Genomic DNA, 18,497 nt, shown 5'->3' on the forward strand with positions numbered 1-18,497 from the left:
TTGTATTGAACAGGACCTGGTCTGGCCTCACAGAAGTGAACACTAATTTTCTCTGCAATGGCCACCCAGGAATGCTGTCTGGGAGAGGAAGCCTCCTTGTCCCATGTCCTTGTCTCTCCTTTCACTGGGGCTCCAAGTGCATTCATTGCCTGCTATGGGTTGAATTGTGCCCCACTAAAATATATTTTGAAGTCCTGACTCTGTCAATTTGACCTTGTTTGGAGATAGGATCTTTGCAGATGCTGTCACTTAAGTTCATAGGGTGGGTCCTAACCCAATATGACTGGTGTCCTCATAAAAAGGGGAGAAGGGGCAGACACACAAGGAGACAGAGGGATGATGGAGGCAGAGATTGGAGTGATGCTGCCATAAGGCAAGGATGCCTGGGGCCACCAGAAGCTGGAAGAGGCAAGGGAGGATCTCCCCCTAGAGCCTTCAGAGAGAGCATGGCCCTACCAACAGACCTGGCTCTGCTTCTGAAAATTAACCAATGAAAATCTGATGGATCACAACAGAATGTTATCCAATATAGTCCTGGATGATGAGCCCCGTACATTGGGAGGCACCACACAATAGCCACAACTATGAACTCAAACATGCCAACGGTCATGAAGATGGCACAGAGCCAGGCAACGTTTGGTTCCGTTGTACATAAGGTACTCAGTGAGTTGCAGCCAACTCAACAGCAACTAACGACAGCAAGCCTCCAGGAGTGTCAGACAATAAATTTTGGTTGTCATGAGCCACCCAGCCGGTGGTAATTTTTTACAAGGAACTAAGACATTGCCTGGTGGGGCCAGCCAGAGACAAAACAGCAGCAACCTTGGCGGGCAAGGTGGGCCCGCTACCCTTTCTGGAACAGGCTTTGTTTCTTCCTTAACAGCCTCTTAGAAAGATGCTGCACTCCATCTCTTAGAATGCAGCAGAGCTTGGCCAAGGCATGGGAACTTTGTACTTTTTACCTCCGTGGGGCTGATGTGCTCGATGAGGACAAGGAAGGTGTACTATAACCTAGAATCCACCAGCTGACCCGGTGGGGTTCTGGTGGCCCCAGTGCCTGTCTCCCCGACTCGCTGTTCTCTCTTCCATCGTCACAGTAACCCCTTTCATTTCAATAACTCTTTAGACCTTACCAAGCAATTTCATAAGTCTTATTTAACCTTCACAATAATTTCGTGGCATAGGAAAGAGAAAATAATAGTTACTGATCATCTAGTATACCTCCCGCCCAATCTAGGAACAAGCACCTAAAAGTAAGAACGGCCCATATTTATTGAGTACTTACCCTGTGTCAAGAAGGTCCCTGGGTGGCACAGTGGTTAACGTGTTGGTCTGTAACTGGAAGGTTTGCAGTCCAAATCTACATAGACGTGCCTTGGAAGAAAGGCCTAGAGGTCTACTTCCAAAGGTCACAGCCACCGAAAACCCTATGGAGCTCAGTTTTACTCTGAAACACGAGAGATTGCCATGAGTTGGAATTGACTTAAAGGCAGTGGGTTTTGGGGTTTACCATGTGCCAAGCACCATTTTAAGTGCTTTACGAGATTTTTTTTCCCACTTAATCCTTCAAACAGTCCTTAGAAGAAGTATGTCCGCTTTTCATTGATGAAAACATCAAGGCCCTTAGAGATTGAATCACTCACCCAAGATCACGTGGTTAGAAAGTGGCCCAGTTGGATTTAACCTGGCTCTTGGGTGGCAATGCAATGGCGAAGCATTTGGCTGCTAACCAAAAGGTCGACAGTTCGAATCTACCAGCCGTTCCTTGGAAACCCTATGGGGCAGTTCTACTCTGTCCTATAGGGTTGCTATGAGTCCAAACCGACTCGACGGCAATGTTTTGTTTTTGTTTTCAGGCTGGCGTCAGAGTTCATGCTCTTCTTTTTTATCATAATACATCCCTTGCAATATTTCAAAGAACCCTCATGACAAACTTAAAAAAAAATAATTATTCACTTTCTATAGATCAAGATCTAAGGCTGGAGAGGATAAGAAATATTTCCAAGACTATATATTTGTGGTCATTAAGAATTTGGGTGAGAATCAAATCCAAGACCTTCATGCTGTCTTGAGTTAGGAATCCAGTAATTCAGCCTTTCCATTGACTCACTGTGAGAACTACAGGCTCTCGTAGACATGCGTTTTCTGCTCTTAAATTCGGTTTCAGGTCATGGAATACCAAAACCAAAACCAAACCCAGTGCCATTGAGTCGATTCCGACTCATAGCGATCCTATAGGACAGACTAGAACTGCCCCATAGAGTTTCCAAGGAGCGCCTGGTGGATTTGAACTGCCGACCCTTTGGTTAGCAGCCGTAGCACTTAACCACTACGCCAACAGGGTTTCTGATCATGGAATAGGAGTAGTTAATTCAGGGCAAGTGACTTCTGGAAGAAACCACAAACCCTGAAATTATTTAGATTCTCCAAGTCTATATATCATAAATCTGTAGTAGTTACAGGGGTCACCCAGTCCCTGCCCCCACTTGCTGCTATCACCATAGTAGCTGGAAAAATGAAATGTCTGTAGTTTGCTTCCCTACTCCTTTCTATCTGGTTGTTGTTGTTAGTTGCCATCGAGTTGGCTCCAACTCATGATGACCCCATGTACAACAGAAAGAAACACTGCCTGGTCCTGAGCCATCTTCATGATTGTTGGTATGCTCGAGTCCTTTGTTGCAGTCCTTGTGTATTTTGGGTACCTTCTTTCTAACCTAGGGGGCTCATCTTGCGGTACCAGGTCAGACAATATTCTCTTGTGATCCGTAGGGGTTTCATTGGCTAATATTTGAAAGTAGATCGTCAGGCCTTTTCTCCTAGTCTGCCTTAGTCTGGAAAATCTGCTGAAACCTGCCTACTGTGAGTGACCCTGCTGGTATTTGAAATACTGGTGGCATAGCTTCCAGCATCACAGCAACATGCAAGCCATCCCAGTACAACAAACTGACAGATATGTGCTGGCTTCCATTTGGAGGGGTCATGTAAAGAGTTCGGGCCAGTAAATAAGACACGCCAAATCCACCAACCAGTGGGTGTCTAGGAAAGTTTTTGCAAGAGAAACCAATGCAACTGGCACCACCCTTTCCTTGTTCTTTCTGTCTTAAACCTAAACGTGATGGCTGGAGTTTCAGCAGCCATCTTGTGACTGTCAGGGTGTAAGCCTGCATGCTAGAAATGGCAAAGAGGAAAGATAGAAAGAGCATGGGTCCTCATGACATGTTTCAGCTCCTTCACTAGCTTTGAACTGCCCGTCTCCAGATTTCTCATTATATGAGAAAAAATGTAGCCTCCTTTTCTTTTAAGCCACTATTTTTGGGGGTTTCTGTTCCTAAGTGAATGTCACAAGGTCTAAACTCCTACACTAGTTCCAGAAGCCCTGTACATTACTGTCTGTTGGAGTTACTTAGTCCCCCACAGTCTCCTCTCTTTCTCTCTCCTCTCCCTCTTATCCAACATAGACTAACTTACCTTTTCCGGACACCTCAGGGTCTCCTGTTAACTGTGGATAAATTGCCTCCTGCTTCCGGTATGGGCAGTGTGGATAGAAGGCATCATCAACCTTATCTTTTAATCCCCGAGCAGGGACACTCAAAGTGTTTTTTAAGTTGAGGGTTTAAACTGAGCTTTCTCCTTGCACATAGCACTATCAAGAAAACTGAAGTCCGTATTTTCAGGCAGTGGAGGGGGTGGTAATAGATTGATCTGGAATTAGGGGGTATTTTCCCCAAAAGTGTCATGCATTTGTCTGTTCAATAGATACCAAACTGGGTGCCGAGATGAATTATGGTCTATTGTTAATTCCCACAGCCAAGGATAACCAAGATCCCCTGTTCTTTTTTCACGAAAGTGATTGCGCTGGTTGGTTAGAAAAATTCATGAAACTCTCTTGAATAGTGTTCTTTTTCTATTTGGATCTGTTAAAAAAACAAAAAGAAAGAAAGAAGAAAACACAGAGGATGAAATAGACTCCCCTGAGGGGACACAGTGTCCAGGAAGTAGCACAGATTCCCCTTTGAGACAGGACATCTGTTAACCATAAAGCAGCTAAGAGTTTATCTTCTGTGAAGAACTTAACTTTAGGTAATTTCTCTTGCTTCCAGAGAGATACCCCTTGGAATTCCCTGAATAATTGAGATACCTTTACCCTGGTGGCGAAGTGGTTAAGAGCTATGGCTGCTAACCAAAACGCCATCAGTTCAAATCCACCAGCCCTCCTTGGAAACCCTATGGGGCAGTTCTACTCTGTCCTATAGGGTCGCTACAAGTTGGAATCAACTCGATGGCAACAGGTTTGCTTTTTTAATTTTTTATTATTTTCAAACCTCTGGACTACGCCTGAGGATTTGTGTAAACGAATGTGGGCTGGTCAGGGCATACAGGCCACCTAGAAACCTGATGCCAGCTGATTTCAGGAAGGAGGCATAAGTCAATCATGTTAAGATTGTTGTGTGCCATCAAGTTGATTCTGATTGACAGCGACCCTGTAGTCAGAATAGAAGGCCACATAGGGTTTCCTAGGCTGTAATTTTATCAGAGCAGATCCCCAGTTCTTTCTCCTGCAGAGCTACTGGTGAGTTTGAACCGCCAACCTTTTGGTTAGCAGCTGAGAACTTAACCATTGTGCCACCAGGGCTCCTTATGTTAAGATTAGCCAATGGTTAATTTTTAACTGTTTGCTCCATTGCTCCTCAGAACCTCATTGTAATTCGCCTAAAACAGGTACAGTTTCTAAAACAGAGGTCTCCCTGTGTCCATATAGATAATTTCTTTGTGGTTCAATTATTTTTGGCAGATCAAATTACCATACTTTTAGTTTGTTTGCCATTTTCAGCTAGGAGCCTGGGCCTCCTTATGCAAATTTGAATGACGTAGTATGCTGCATTTTAAATTTAAAGACTTTTTGTACCAAACACACTTTCATGCATTCACACATACCTGCACACACAGCTCAGGGATGAAGACTACAATCACTATTTTAACTGTCTAAAGGTGTGGACATGGGATTCTCCAAACACTCACCAAAACCAAAAAACCTATTGCTGTCGAGTTGATTCCAACTCATAGCAACCCTGTAGGACAGAATAGAACTGCCCCATAGAGTTTCCAGGGAGCACCTGGTGGATTTGAACTGTTGACCCTTTGGTTACCAGCCGTAGTACTTAAGCACTGCACCACCAGGGCTTCCCAAGCACTCAGAAGGCATATTTAATGAAATGCTTTTTGCAAAGGCGGTGAGGAGCCGGAGAGGAACTCTGAGACGGGAGGCAGGCAGCCTGGGCTTGGTTTCTAATTCTGCCACTACCCCACTGGGTGGTCTGGTGGAGGGCACTGAATCTCCTGGACTCCAGGCCTCTTACCAGAAGTATTACAAGTGGAGCAGGCTGTCCTTCAAGTCTTTTTTGTCTCTGACATTTTGTCACTCCAGTTGTCCTCCAAGAATAGATCTTTCCACAGATTAAAAAAAAAATACTATTAGAAGCCTTGGTTTTCCATTTAATGAAAAGTTATCCTTACTTCATACTAATTAAAAAAAAACATATTCAGGCAAAATTATACCCATAATTTTTTCTTTAGGTATATGAAGAAATGTAAGAGGCTATGTTTACAATCTTGTGAGTAGAGCTTACTGTTGTTAGTTGCTGTCCAGTCGATTCCTGCTCCATAGGGTTTTCAAGGCTGTGACTTTTCGGAAGTAGATTGCCAGGCCTGTCTTCCTGAGTTGGCTCTGGGTGGGTTCAGACTACCAATCTTTCAGCTAGTTGTCTAGTGCTTAACCATCTGCACCACCCAGGAACTCTGGGGGTAGGAGAGGCCTCCTAAAAAAGACACAGAAAATTCAAACTACAAAAAACAGCATATACAAATTTAACAATATCAAAAAGAAAGTGTCTGTATTACACCTTTCTGTTAGTAGCTGAGCACTTAGCTGTTTGAGCCACCCAGGGACTCCTACGCACTTAATAATGTAAAATGAGGGTCTTGAACGTGACTTCTATTGTATCATCATCCCCAGGACAGCTCATCTCTCCTTCCACACAAGGAAAAAAAAAAAACACAAGGAAAGACGTCTAAAATCCTGTGGTCTTAATTTTCTTCCATTAACGTTTATATAGTTTTATCTCATCTATGTGAATTTCTAAAAAGTATAGATCTTTAAATTTTAAGTTTTTTACTTAATTAAAAAAAATTGCAAAAAGCTGTATGAAAAGAAAGAGAGAAAAAAGGGCCTTTCTTAGGATGCATTACTTTACAACCAGGACCAAGTCAAGTCCAAAGAGAATTTGTTTTCATTTTAAAATTATTTCCCAAATATTTTAAAGAGAAACTGTGGGAGACTTTTAAATTAATGGATAGGAAAAGAACTCATGCTTCAGTGAAATTTTTATTAATTGGGGCTCACTGTTGAGAATTTCAAAGAGCTTATGTGAGATTTTGGAGCCCGGGTGGCATAGTAGTTAAGAGCTCGACTACTGACCAAAAGGTCAGCAGTTCGAATCTACCAGCTGCTCCTTAGAACTCCATCGGGCAGTTCTGCTCTGTCCTGTAGGGTCACTATGAATCAGAATCAACACGACGGCAGTGGGTTTTGCGTTTTTTTAACGTGAGATTTAAAATGGAGGAAAATTCCGAGACATTCACATGAGGCCGCCATTAGAAAAGTTTGAAAAGACTTGAAAGGACATGTTAAAAATAAGTCCAGAGAGAGAGAGAAAGGGTAATTACCAGATAAGGAGGCTTTTTATATGGCTGGGATGATAAAACAGGCTGGTTATTAACCTGGCAGGTAGAGAGAAAGCCCATTGATGGTAATTGGGGAAATTAGCACTCAAGATGGTAATTCTTCCCCTTCCACCATTCTTGGGAGGAAATAAATGCTTTATTGAGCAGTTCCATGAGAATCTTTATAATTTCTTGGAAGAGTTGGTGATTCAAGAGGCTTTCGTGACTACAAAACAGTTATTTAAATCATTTCCTGAGGAAAGAAGTTTGGAAGAAGATAAAAAAAAAATTAATGCCGGTTTAGCTATAAATGTGGAAAACGCTCAGGGTTGAAATAGATGTTTATCAGCTGCATTGTACATTTTATGGTTTTAAAGGTAATTTAACGTCTTGGCAGACATGTGCTCTGAGGCCCTTTGTGGCAATCTATGAACAGTGTCTCTTCCATATTGAATACTGTAATTCTAGGAGTGCTGCAAAAGATAAAATATTGTGTGTTGGGGCTTCCAGTAGGAAAAAAAAAGAACAAGAAAAATAGGACTCGGCAAACTACATTTTCCTCCCTGAAGGATTTGTATTAGAAGAAAGAAGGACTTGTTTTTAGTAGTGGTTCATTGGTGTGTTCATCTAACAATTATGTGCTTCTGTGATTACATCAAAGATAAGCAGAGCTGGTGTGATGACAGGCAGCATGAAGTCATTATAGTACAGGATTTTGTCAGTGAACATACAATATGCACAGAACGGACTGAGCCGTGGTAGGAAAGTGTCATACAAACCATGGCTGGACTGGGTTGATGCGAAATTTTTTTTTATATATATATATGTTAAATAAATAAAATTGTTATTTCACAAGGTCATTTGGTTAAATCACAGCGTTTTAACTCTAGATACAGACAGCGGGTTATCATGAATTTTTTACAAATGCTGGCTGAATTATGGGCATTTGCAATTTGGTTTAGCTTTTAAAGAGCCGATTCCTAATTTCCTTTTATAAACAGCTATGTGCATGTTCGGCCTTTCTCTTAGTATTAAGTGCACTTTTCCAGGTTCTTTTTTTTTTTTTTTTTTTTACTATTAAGTGCTGGTGTGTATAGCAATGTGCTTCCTTTTAATATCAGCCTTTCCTTGTCTCTCTCAGTGGCTTAATATGCTAGGGGTGTGTGTGTGTGTGTGTGTGTGAGAGAGAGAGAGAGAGAGAGACACCATGTCCCTGGGAGAGGCATGAATCAGGTGTTACTTTGAAGCAGTCACAGTGTATCATGTTTGTCATTTGCATTAAGTTGCTAGTTAATTAAATAACCTTTTACTGCAGAAAAAAAAAATCTTGAGCTTTATTAAATTAGAAAATTTACAACCAATAGCATAATCAATAAAACATTAACAAACATGTCACCCCTGACAAACCTTTCATATTGATTTTCACATTCTTACAAGGCCTGCCAGTAGCCTGAAATAAAAACACTACCAATAGAAATAGTTGTAACAACATTAGCCAAATATCCCATTCCACCGGACAATTGGGAAACTTTTGTAATTGCTTGTGGTTCTAATTATTTGGAAGTCCCTACTTATAGATGCTTTTAAAACCGTCTTCATTGCTGAATGAATGAATGAGCGAATGAATGAGTTTAACATCAAAGTCCACCAGTGAAAGAGAAAACTAAGAGCAGGGACTGTCACTATAACCTTCCTTCAGGGTGGCTGCAGACTGAAGGAAGAACCGAAGCGATTTTCCTGCTAATCCAAGTCACAGCTTCAGCCTTGGCCTCAGTTGTTTGAATGTCTCGGGAGCTGATGATTACTTCTGGCCTGAAATATCCAAACGGCAGCTCTTACTTCCCTGTGCGTGCACGTAGAGACGGCATTTTATGGGCTAAGTGAAAAAGAGTTGGGTTTGAGGAGTGCCTGGAAATTAGTGAAAGAGCAAGTTCAATTTTCTGCACTGTCTCTAAGTCAGTTTGTGCGTGCTGCAAATGGATTTATTCCTGAGTAGGCACAAAGTCAAGTCTACATCACTCTATGCAAAGGATATTTGTAGCCCGAGTTTGCATTTCAGAGATTGGAGGAGGCCCATCCAGGCCTGGAAAAGGATTCTGTCTGTGGCTCCCTTTGTTATCCAAATGATGGGGCACCACGTGGAGATGATGCTGATTTCCCTGGAAGGAGGAGGACACAGGGGTTGGGAGGAAGCAGATGTGTGATGGGGCACCTCACATATACACTCAAGAGACTGTTACTGTAGGGTCCTCCCCTTCGTGCTGAGTCTATTAACACATCAGAGGGCAAATAGTGGATTCAGTGTACCCTCATGGCAGCGTGGTTTCCCATTTAGAGAAAGCCCCTACTTGGATAAAATAAATACATATTGAAGAATGTACAGAACTTGTCTGATGAAACTATTACTCATTGAATTCTAAAACTTGTCTCTCTCAAAGTCACAAACTCATTCATTCAACAAAATATGAGATTTGCTCTTCCCACAGGCCAAGCATCTTGATGCACAACTTAAAAGAAACAAAAAAACAAAAACTTTTATTGTTGGAAAATATATATAACAACACGTTTGCCATTTCAACCATTTTTATGTATACAATTCAGTGACATTAATTACTTTCATCATGTTGTACAACCGTCACTAGTGTCCATTGCCAAAGTTTTTCATTACCTTTAATAGAAACTTGGTACCTCTTAAGCAATAATTCCCCTTTCTTCCTCCCACCTACCCCTGGTAACCACGAATACACTTTTGCCTCTTCTTGATATATAATGTAATTGGGATCATTCAATATTTATCCTTTTGGGTCTGACTTCTTTCATTCAACGTAATGTCTGCAAGGTTCATCCATGCCATAGTATGTAGGACCTTCATTTCTCTTTACGGGTGGATAGTATCCCAATGTATGGATATAACACATTTTGTTTACCCATGCATCTGTTGCTGGACACTTGGGTTGTTGCCACCTTTTTGCTATTGTGAATCATACGGCTTTCAAGTCTTTCGGCCTTCCACCTAGGAGTGGAATTGCTGGAGGGTGTGGTAATTCTATGTTTAACTCTTTGTGAAACAGCCACACCGTTTTCCACAGCAGCTGCACTGTTTTACAATCACACCAGTACTAGATGAGACGTCTAATTTCTCCACAACCTCACCAACCCTTGTCGTTTTCTGTTTTTCTGATCACAGCCATCCTAGTGGGAATGAAGTGTTGTCTCATCGTGTCTTTGACTTGCATTTCCCAAATGATTAATGGCATTGTGATTCCCAGCTTTTTATAAATCTCCACTCAGTTTGAGGACTTGAAATGGTTACAAGAAAGTATGATTATTTCAGCCTTTTAAGGCTGACATGGGGCATTGCATGGTGGCAATAGTAATTTCTTCAGACCAGCCTGGAGAGCCAGCGCTAAGAGTTTGCCCATTCTGTCTGGACGACCATTCTAGGAGATGTGGTCCGGTCTTCTTAAGAGATCCCTCACCTGAGCCCTTTGGAACATGACCTTATAGAAGGCTGCTCTAAGGGACAAACAGTTCTATTCCTGAGGTCAGTAGGTTCTTTTGCACCCTTCATGGAATGGTTACTTGCTAGATGAATATAAAATGACTGCCTGGAGGAAGGAGAAATGCATTGAGTTTGGCTGATAAAAATGACTCTGTGGGATCACTTTTACATACTCCTTCATCTAGAGGGAGTTCCTGCTAGAATTTGCCCCTCCCTTCTTCAACCTCTGCTCCTGTTCTCAGAGTTAACCCTGGCAAACAGAAACGCTGGCGTTCTTGATAGCGGTCGTTTTTGAGATGAAGAGCTTTAGTAATATTCATAAGTCACTTGGGTCGAAAATTGGAAAGCAAGGAGCTATTCAAGCAAGGGCCTTCGGAGAGACTTCTGGAACAGAAGCTTCCTAGAGACTGGGAACTGCGAGAGGAAATGTGACAATAACCAACACTTGTTATGAGCCCTGTGCTGCCTTAAGTTTGCTTACGTATTCTACCTCACTTATGCCTCAGAGCAGCCCTGGGATTTAGGTGCCGCTATTATCATGACCTCATTTTACAGATAATGAGCCAGGAGGGCATTAAGTAACTTGCCCAGGGTGTCCCAGCTCATAAGTGGTGGACTGGTCCATGTGCAAAACCATTGCATCAGGACTCCCTAAACAGACACAGGTGCTTAAGCACCTGTCTTTTGAAGGCTCCTCCAGCTTCCACTTTAACTTTTTTTTTTTAATGTTAAATGCAGAGAACTTGGACAACTCAGAGAAGAAGAAATGAAAAATGCTGGAATTGTCCAGAAGCCCACCTCCCAAAGGGAACCATTGTTTTCCTGTAATTTACACACACACCCAAACCACACACCCACGCTTAATGCTGTACTCCAAAGCATTGTATTCTCCATGCCGCCCAGATTTCCTAGTAAAATTTCAAAAACCACGCGTAGGATTACCATACCAACTGTTTATTGCGCTAATGAAGCTCACTCAAACAGCAGCCAAACAACAAAGGAAACGTCACCACCTTTGTATCAAAGAAAGGAATTTTAATCCATAAAAGCAAGATTTTAACCTCAGAATAAAGAATGGTAGAAAAAATGGAAACCCTGGCGGCATAGTGGTTAAGTGCTGCTGCTGCTAACCAAAAGGTTGGCAGTTCAGATCCACCAGGTGCTCCTTGGAAGCTCTATGGGGCAGTTCTATTCTGTCCTACAGAGTTGCTATGAGTCAGAATCCACTCGACAGCAAGGTTTTTTTTTTTTTTTTAATATATTAAATATATTCAATTTTGTGCAAAACTCAGCACAGTCATTTTTCTCATAATGCCATGAGCTAGTAGAAAATTCGTTGTAGACCAATAACAGTCTGTAATCTAGACCAGTGCTTCTCAAACTTTACTGTACATGCAGAGCACTTAGGGCTCATGTTAAAATGCACGTTTTGATTCAGTTGGTCTAGGGTGGGGCCTGGGACTCAGCATTTCCAACAAGCTGCTGGGGAACTTGGTGGTTCAAAGTTACAATTCTCCCCTTCCATGTGGAGAGTGGTTCGATTTCAGGCCAATGCACCTCAAACATAGCCACCTCCTGTCTGTCAGTGGAGGCTTGAGTGTTGCTAAGATGCTGAATAGATTTCAGTGGAGCTTCCAGACTAAGATGGACTAGGAAGAAAGGCCTGGCAATCTACTTCTAAAAATCAGCCAATGAGAACTCTATGGATCACAACGCTGTGATTCACAATCAGTTATGAGGATGGTGCAGGACCAGAAGGCCAGTGTTTTGTTTTGTTGTGTGTGGGGTCACTATAAGTTAGGGAGGGACATGATAGTGGGTAACTACGACAACGATAGCAAGCTAGCAGGTGATGCTGATGCTGCTGGTCTAGGGACCACACTTTGAGTTGCAAGGTCCTAGACAGTGGTGCATCTTTTTGTAATTATATATATATATATATATATATGAATGCGACTGTTGCCATTGAGTCAATGCTGACCCATAGTGACCCCATAGGACAGAGTAGAATTTCCCCATAGGGTTTCCAAGGAGTGCCTGGTGGATTCGAACTGCCGACCTTTTGGTTGGCAGCCGTAGCTCTTAACAACTATGCCACCAAGGCTCCAATAGCTCATTAGGCCTCTTCATATCTACAGCTTTTAGGTAGGCTTAGGAAAAGACAGAGGGAAATATACTATCTAGCATCAAACAGACTCAGGTTATGAGATTGTTATCAAGTTGAGTTGGTACCTGTTTGGCCTTAAAGTAAGCATTTGCCAGTTTTACTCCTTGTACTAACCTAAAAAAGGTTTAGTGAAGAATGGCGGATACTAATGTGCTTGGTCCGAATCCCTTTCTCCCAGCGCAGACACCACCTCCGAAGGCAGTGCTTTCTGACACTACAGAGAAGAGGGAGACCCCCATCATCCAGGCTGGCTGTGGGCCTCCTCAGCTGGAATTCTGTCGGGGAAAGCTAGACCCTTATTCTGTCTGGGATGTGACCCTGCCTAAGGCAGCAGAATAATCCACAAGATCCCTTTAGGTATCCCTTCCAGTCCAAGGATTCAGTATCTGTCAACGGATTTCCCTGTAAGAATGCCTGCATTTGTTTTCAGTTGTGTGACTGGGTCTCGATTTAGTTAGCCAGTCTCCTGTTGCTGATTACCTTTCTTGTCTATGTGGACACAGACTTGGGAGTAGAAGGGAAAAAGAAAATAGAATTCAGAGTACAAGGAATTTCAGTATTCTCTAGGCTTTGGATAACAAAACCGTTGTAAACATTCCAGAACACCAAAATGACTCTATTCTGTTTCTACTATATTAAAGGGTGACAGTTCTTTTATTCCATTATTCCCTTTTACATTTGCTCCATCACCATTGTAAACACTTCCGTGACATGATACAACGCTGAATGGCTCAGGTGAACCAAGTGTGTCCCTACGTAATATGGTATATATGGTGGGCATATTTTGGGTGGTTCTTTACCAGGGTGACAAATACGTGACATAAACATTGCAACACACTCTAACCTCCCCCCACCAAGTGCTGCCTCCCATGCTGGTCTGATCCATTGGTGGACATGGTCAATCGGCACTTTGCTCTTTCTAAGCCTTTCCCAGTTCCCAGGGCCTGGCCTTCGGTGCTGCTGGGCTATACATAGTTCATGGGGCCCCTGTTGGGGACTGGAGCCCCTGGTGTAATAAGATGCAGCAGCCTTGCCATTATGCCTGGGACATGTTTTTGTTACTGTTAACTGCTGTAGAGTTAGCCCCGACTCATGGCAAACCCATGCACAACAGAATTAGACCATTGTGATCTACATAGAGTTTTCATTGGCTGATTTTTGGAAGTAGAACACCAGGCCTTTCTTCCTAGTCCATCTTAGTCTAGAAGCTCCACTGAAACCTGTTCGGTATCATAGCAGCATGCAAGCCTCCGCTGGCAGACAGTGGTGGCTGCACTTCAGGAGCATTGTCTGGGAATCAAACCACGGTCTCTCTCATGGAAGGTAAGAATTCTACCACTGAACCACCATTTCCCCCCAAACCATTTACTATCAAATTGACTCCAACTCGTGGCAACTCCATATGTGTCAGATTAGGTTTTCAATGGCTGATTTTTCCAAAGTAGTGCCAAGCCTTTCTTCTGAAGTGCCTCTGGGTGGACATAAACCAAAACTCGTTGCCGTCCAATCGATTCCAACTCATATCGACCCTACAGGACACAGTAGAACTGCCTCATATGGTTTCCAAGGAGTGGCTGGTGGATTCCAACTGCCAACCTTTTGGTTAGCAGCCAAGCTCTTAACCACTGCACCAACAGGGCTCCTGGGTGGACATACACACACACATACACACCTGTTGCCTTCGAGTCAATTCAGACTCATAGTGACCGTATAGGACAGAGTAGAACTGCCCCATAGAGTTTCCAAGGAGCACCTGGTGGATTCGAACTGCTGACCTTTTAGTTAGCAGCCGTAGCTCTTAACCACTGTGCCGTGGACATAGAAGGCACAAAAAAAAAATTTGTTGGATGAACCCAGATATGCCTTCTGAGTCCTCCTCAACATAGCACCTCAAACAGCCACTGCACGTTGATCGGATCTGGCATGCAAGATAAACCTATTTGCTATTCCTGGTTAAGGAAACACAAGAAGGGGCTGCCAACATGGAACGTATTTAATCATCTTTGCACAAGTGTGTGTTGGGTGCATGCATAATGTGTATGCAAATACAGTTTGCTTAGAACATGCGAGTCTCTCCCCTCCCTCCCATTCCCTTCCCTAAATATACAATTTCATGAAAACCACACCTGCGACTGCTTATTGGTATGGGAAGGGGTCCAACTTATGTTCTCAAATTTATAACATTTGCCTGTGAATTTCTAAACCGTGGTTCCTGTAATAAACTACAGTGCCTGGCAGAAAGGTACAAAATATTTATATCTGAGCTGAACAAAATTTTCCTTGCCTTCCACAACCTGAGTTGATTCTGCCCATGTTTGTGGATGTTGCACTTTTCATTCTCCCTCCCTGTTAGGCTTGTCACCTGTCCCTCTCCACCACCCCCTCTCATTAGACTGAGAGAATAATAAGAAGTGATCTGTACTAAAGTAAACATTGGCAAATTCTATATTTGTTCACGCTTCCACAATGATCAATCAAAAGTGTAACTCAGGAAAGGGAGGCAGAATTTATATGTCTCATATTCACCTTCTGGGGCCCATCGGGACTGCTCAGCTTCATGGCAAGGATGGGAGATACGTTATTTTATATGCCACGGACCATTTGGAAAGAATCTTGAAATGCTGGTAGACAATTTCAAAATTGTTGTTGTTGTTGCTTACCATCTAGTTGATTCCAACTCCTGGAGATGCTATATAACATCCTCTCAGTTCCAGCCCCCATTTGCCTTTTCTGACAAGTAGATTTAATTTAGAAGTGTTCAGTTCCTAATCAGTCACATGGAAAGCCATCTTCCTTTCTCATTTATCCTCTCCCTTTATACACCTGTCAGAAACCACTGGCCTTGGTAGTTTTCAGAAGCTTATACTGAGTTTACTGTTTTTGACAGTTCGATTGCCTGAGTCTATGGCCTCTTTTGCTAAGGAATAAAGGTGAACCTCTTATCTTGGCCTAAAAATAAGTAACAGGCAGGCAACAGTTGCTGTTGTTGTTAGTTGCCATCCCATCGAGTTGATTTCAACTCATGGCAACCCCATGTGTGCAGAATTTCACCATGCTCCATAAGGCTTTCAAGGCTGTGACTTTCAGAAGCACATCACCAGTCCTGTCTTCTGAGGTGCCCCTAGGTGGGTGTGAACCACCAATTTTTTTTTTTTTGTCATCGAATTTATTTTTTTTTTTAATTTTTATTGAGCTTCAAGTGAACGTTTACAAACCAAGTCAGTCTGTCACATATAAGCTTATATACACCTTACTCCATACTCCCACTTACTCTCCCCCTAATGAGTCAGCCCTTCCAGTCTCTCCTTTCGTGACAATTTTGCCAGTTTCTAACCCTCCCTACCCTCCCATCCCCCCTCCAGATAGGAGATGCCAACACTGTCTCAAGTGTCCACCTGATACAAATAGCTCACTCTTCATCAGCATCTCTCTCCTACCCATTGTCCAATCCCTTCCATGTCTGATGACTTGTCTTCGGAAATGGTTCCTGTCCTGGGCCAACAGAAGGTTTGGAGACCATGACCGCCGGGATTCCTCTAGTCTCAGTCAGACCATTAAGTATGGTCTTTTTGTGAACCGCCAATTTTTTTGGCTAATAGTCGAGTGGTTAACAGTTTGCAACACCCAGGCCAATAGCACCAAAACCAAACCAAAGCCATTACTGTTGAGTTGATTCCGACTCACAGCGACCCTATAGTAGAAGGGAAGAAAAATATTTGAAATATATAAACTATGGTTTGATACAGTTAGGGCTATGGCATTGGATTATTAAAAGAGCCTCAACTAGATAAAATTTGGCCCCAAATTTTGTGGTGAGGTTAAAGACGACCCTATGGAAAATGCAAGACATTTATTACAATTTTGGAAAAATATCACAGGGAACAAATTTGAAGTCCCTTAAACACAATCAGAGTTGATGAGATTTCTCATCGTGAAAGACTGGGTTAAAGCAATAACTAAACGTTTCCCATCCAGTCTGTTCAACTGTAGGTATCTGTTGATCATATGTGTTAAACGAGTCAAAATAGGGAAAAAACTAATGACCCACGTGGGGATAAAAAAAATAGCTCCTTAATGAAAGAAATGGAATTCAGAAGTTACAATAGAACATCTGCTGACCCGTCCTTTGGGAATTATAAATTTGCAAAATCTCCCTATGTGCTTATTAGTTGGTGTCAGATTATCACCAAATCCGACCCTGAAGATGGAAAGTGATGGCACGTGTTGGAAGAGCTGAAGTCTTGCTCAGTCTTGGAAGGAAGAGTGGCTCTTGCTGATTCAGAACCGCATGAGCTGTAAGCTGGATGGAGCTTGAGTAAACTTGGGGTTGGTTTTCTCACGCTTTTTGCTAATGCTTGTTGAGTGTTGGCTTCCTTTCTCTCCAGTTTTCAGACATTGGGCCTTTGGGAGCTGTAATACTCCAGTCAGACATTCTGAGAAGGTTCACATCCAAGTAAAACATTAATTTTCTAAGCCAATTTGATAGACAATTGGCCTGGGCAGAGCCCTTGTTTTACTATCAGATAGAAATGATGCTAGGAGTATTATAATGCCCAGTGCAGGGAGAGGATTAAAATTGTGATGGAGACACGAAGAAGCAAGCCTCCTTCACAGAAACAGGGCCTGGGGGTGGGGGGCGGCAGGGAGTAAGGGGTTCCTGGGTTGTAGAAACGGTTAACACATTTGGCTGCTAACCAGAAGGGTAGCAGTTCAAGTTTACCCAGAAGCACCTCGAAATAAAGGCCTGGTGATCCACATGGGGTTGCCAACTGGTGGCATGGGGCATAAGGGTGGAATGCTGTCTTCAAGGGAGTTGACAGGAAGATGAATATGGCTCCGTCATTCCCATCCCTCCAGCAATGAATGGCTCTATCATTCCCATCCCCCCAACAATGCATGGCTCTTCTCATTCCTATCCCTCAAACAACCTCAGCACCCACCATTTAAGAATTTAAGAGTTGTGGCAAAGTGGGATGTACAGTTCTTGGAAATTGGACCCTCCTCTGCCTTGCGACTTCCTAGAACACACAGATAGATTAATATATAGGTAGATAGGTAAACAGATATAGACAGATAGCTCCTGTTGAGTCATCTCTGACTCATGGCGACTCTAAGACAATCCACTAAAACTGGGACACATTAGCTCCATTAGACCCTGCTTTGCATCACCAGATCTGAGAGGTGCCATACCAGAACTGCTTGGTGCTCACAGGTTATCTTCAATTTCTAGATAGCCAGGAAGCCATTAGAAAAAAGGGAACTAATGTGGACTGCTCCGTAGACATCACGTCCTCCCAAACAGACCCTGAGCACACATGGAAAGTCACTTTTACTACTTACAATAAGAAGGTGACAGCATACAATGGATGAGCAGACCCTTTGGCTCAAAAGCTGTCTGGGTAGAGATGATAACTTCCATGCACACCCTGCTTTGTGTAGTGGGTGAGAGACTCAACGGGACACTCATAGGACTCACAGGACTCACCCATACCCCCTGGTTTCTGGAAGCTGCCCTGGTGGATGTAAAGAACTTTTCCACGCAAGCCCTCCACTTGGCTTCATGGGTGAGGGACACGATGGAAGCCTATCTACAATGGACTCCCCCTGGCCAGGTAGGTGTACTTAGATGAGCTGTAAGCTTAATGGTACATGTATTGCCCATTAGCGCCATAGCTGAAGAGACAGAATAATCCCTCCCTTAGCCATTTTATATCCCAGCCTATGTGACCTGTCACACGATTTTTCCCACCCGACCACTCTAGGAAGGGGTGTTCAACCATCTTGGTGCCTAACCCAGAATTGTATCTTTTATCCATTTAGACAAACCATTAGGCTTTGAGGGGTGGGGTGTGATGGTTCGTTCCTGAAGCCCAAAGATACTAGCAGGGGAAGGAACTGGAAGATCATAGCACAACAGAATAAAATGTTGCCTGGTCCTGCGTCATCCCCATGACCCCCAGCATGTTCAAGTCCATCATTGTGGCTACTGTGCCAAGCCATCTCACCGAGGAAGCTCCCTCACCCTCACTGGCCCTTTACTTCATCACACATGATGTTCTCCTCCAGAGATCGATTCCTCCTGATAACGTGTCCAAAGCAAGTGAGGTG

The sequence above is a fragment of the Elephas maximus genome, chromosome 1 (assembly GCF_024166365.1).
Source record: "Elephas maximus indicus isolate mEleMax1 chromosome 1, mEleMax1 primary haplotype, whole genome shotgun sequence".
Taxonomy (NCBI): domain Eukaryota; kingdom Metazoa; phylum Chordata; class Mammalia; order Proboscidea; family Elephantidae; genus Elephas; species Elephas maximus.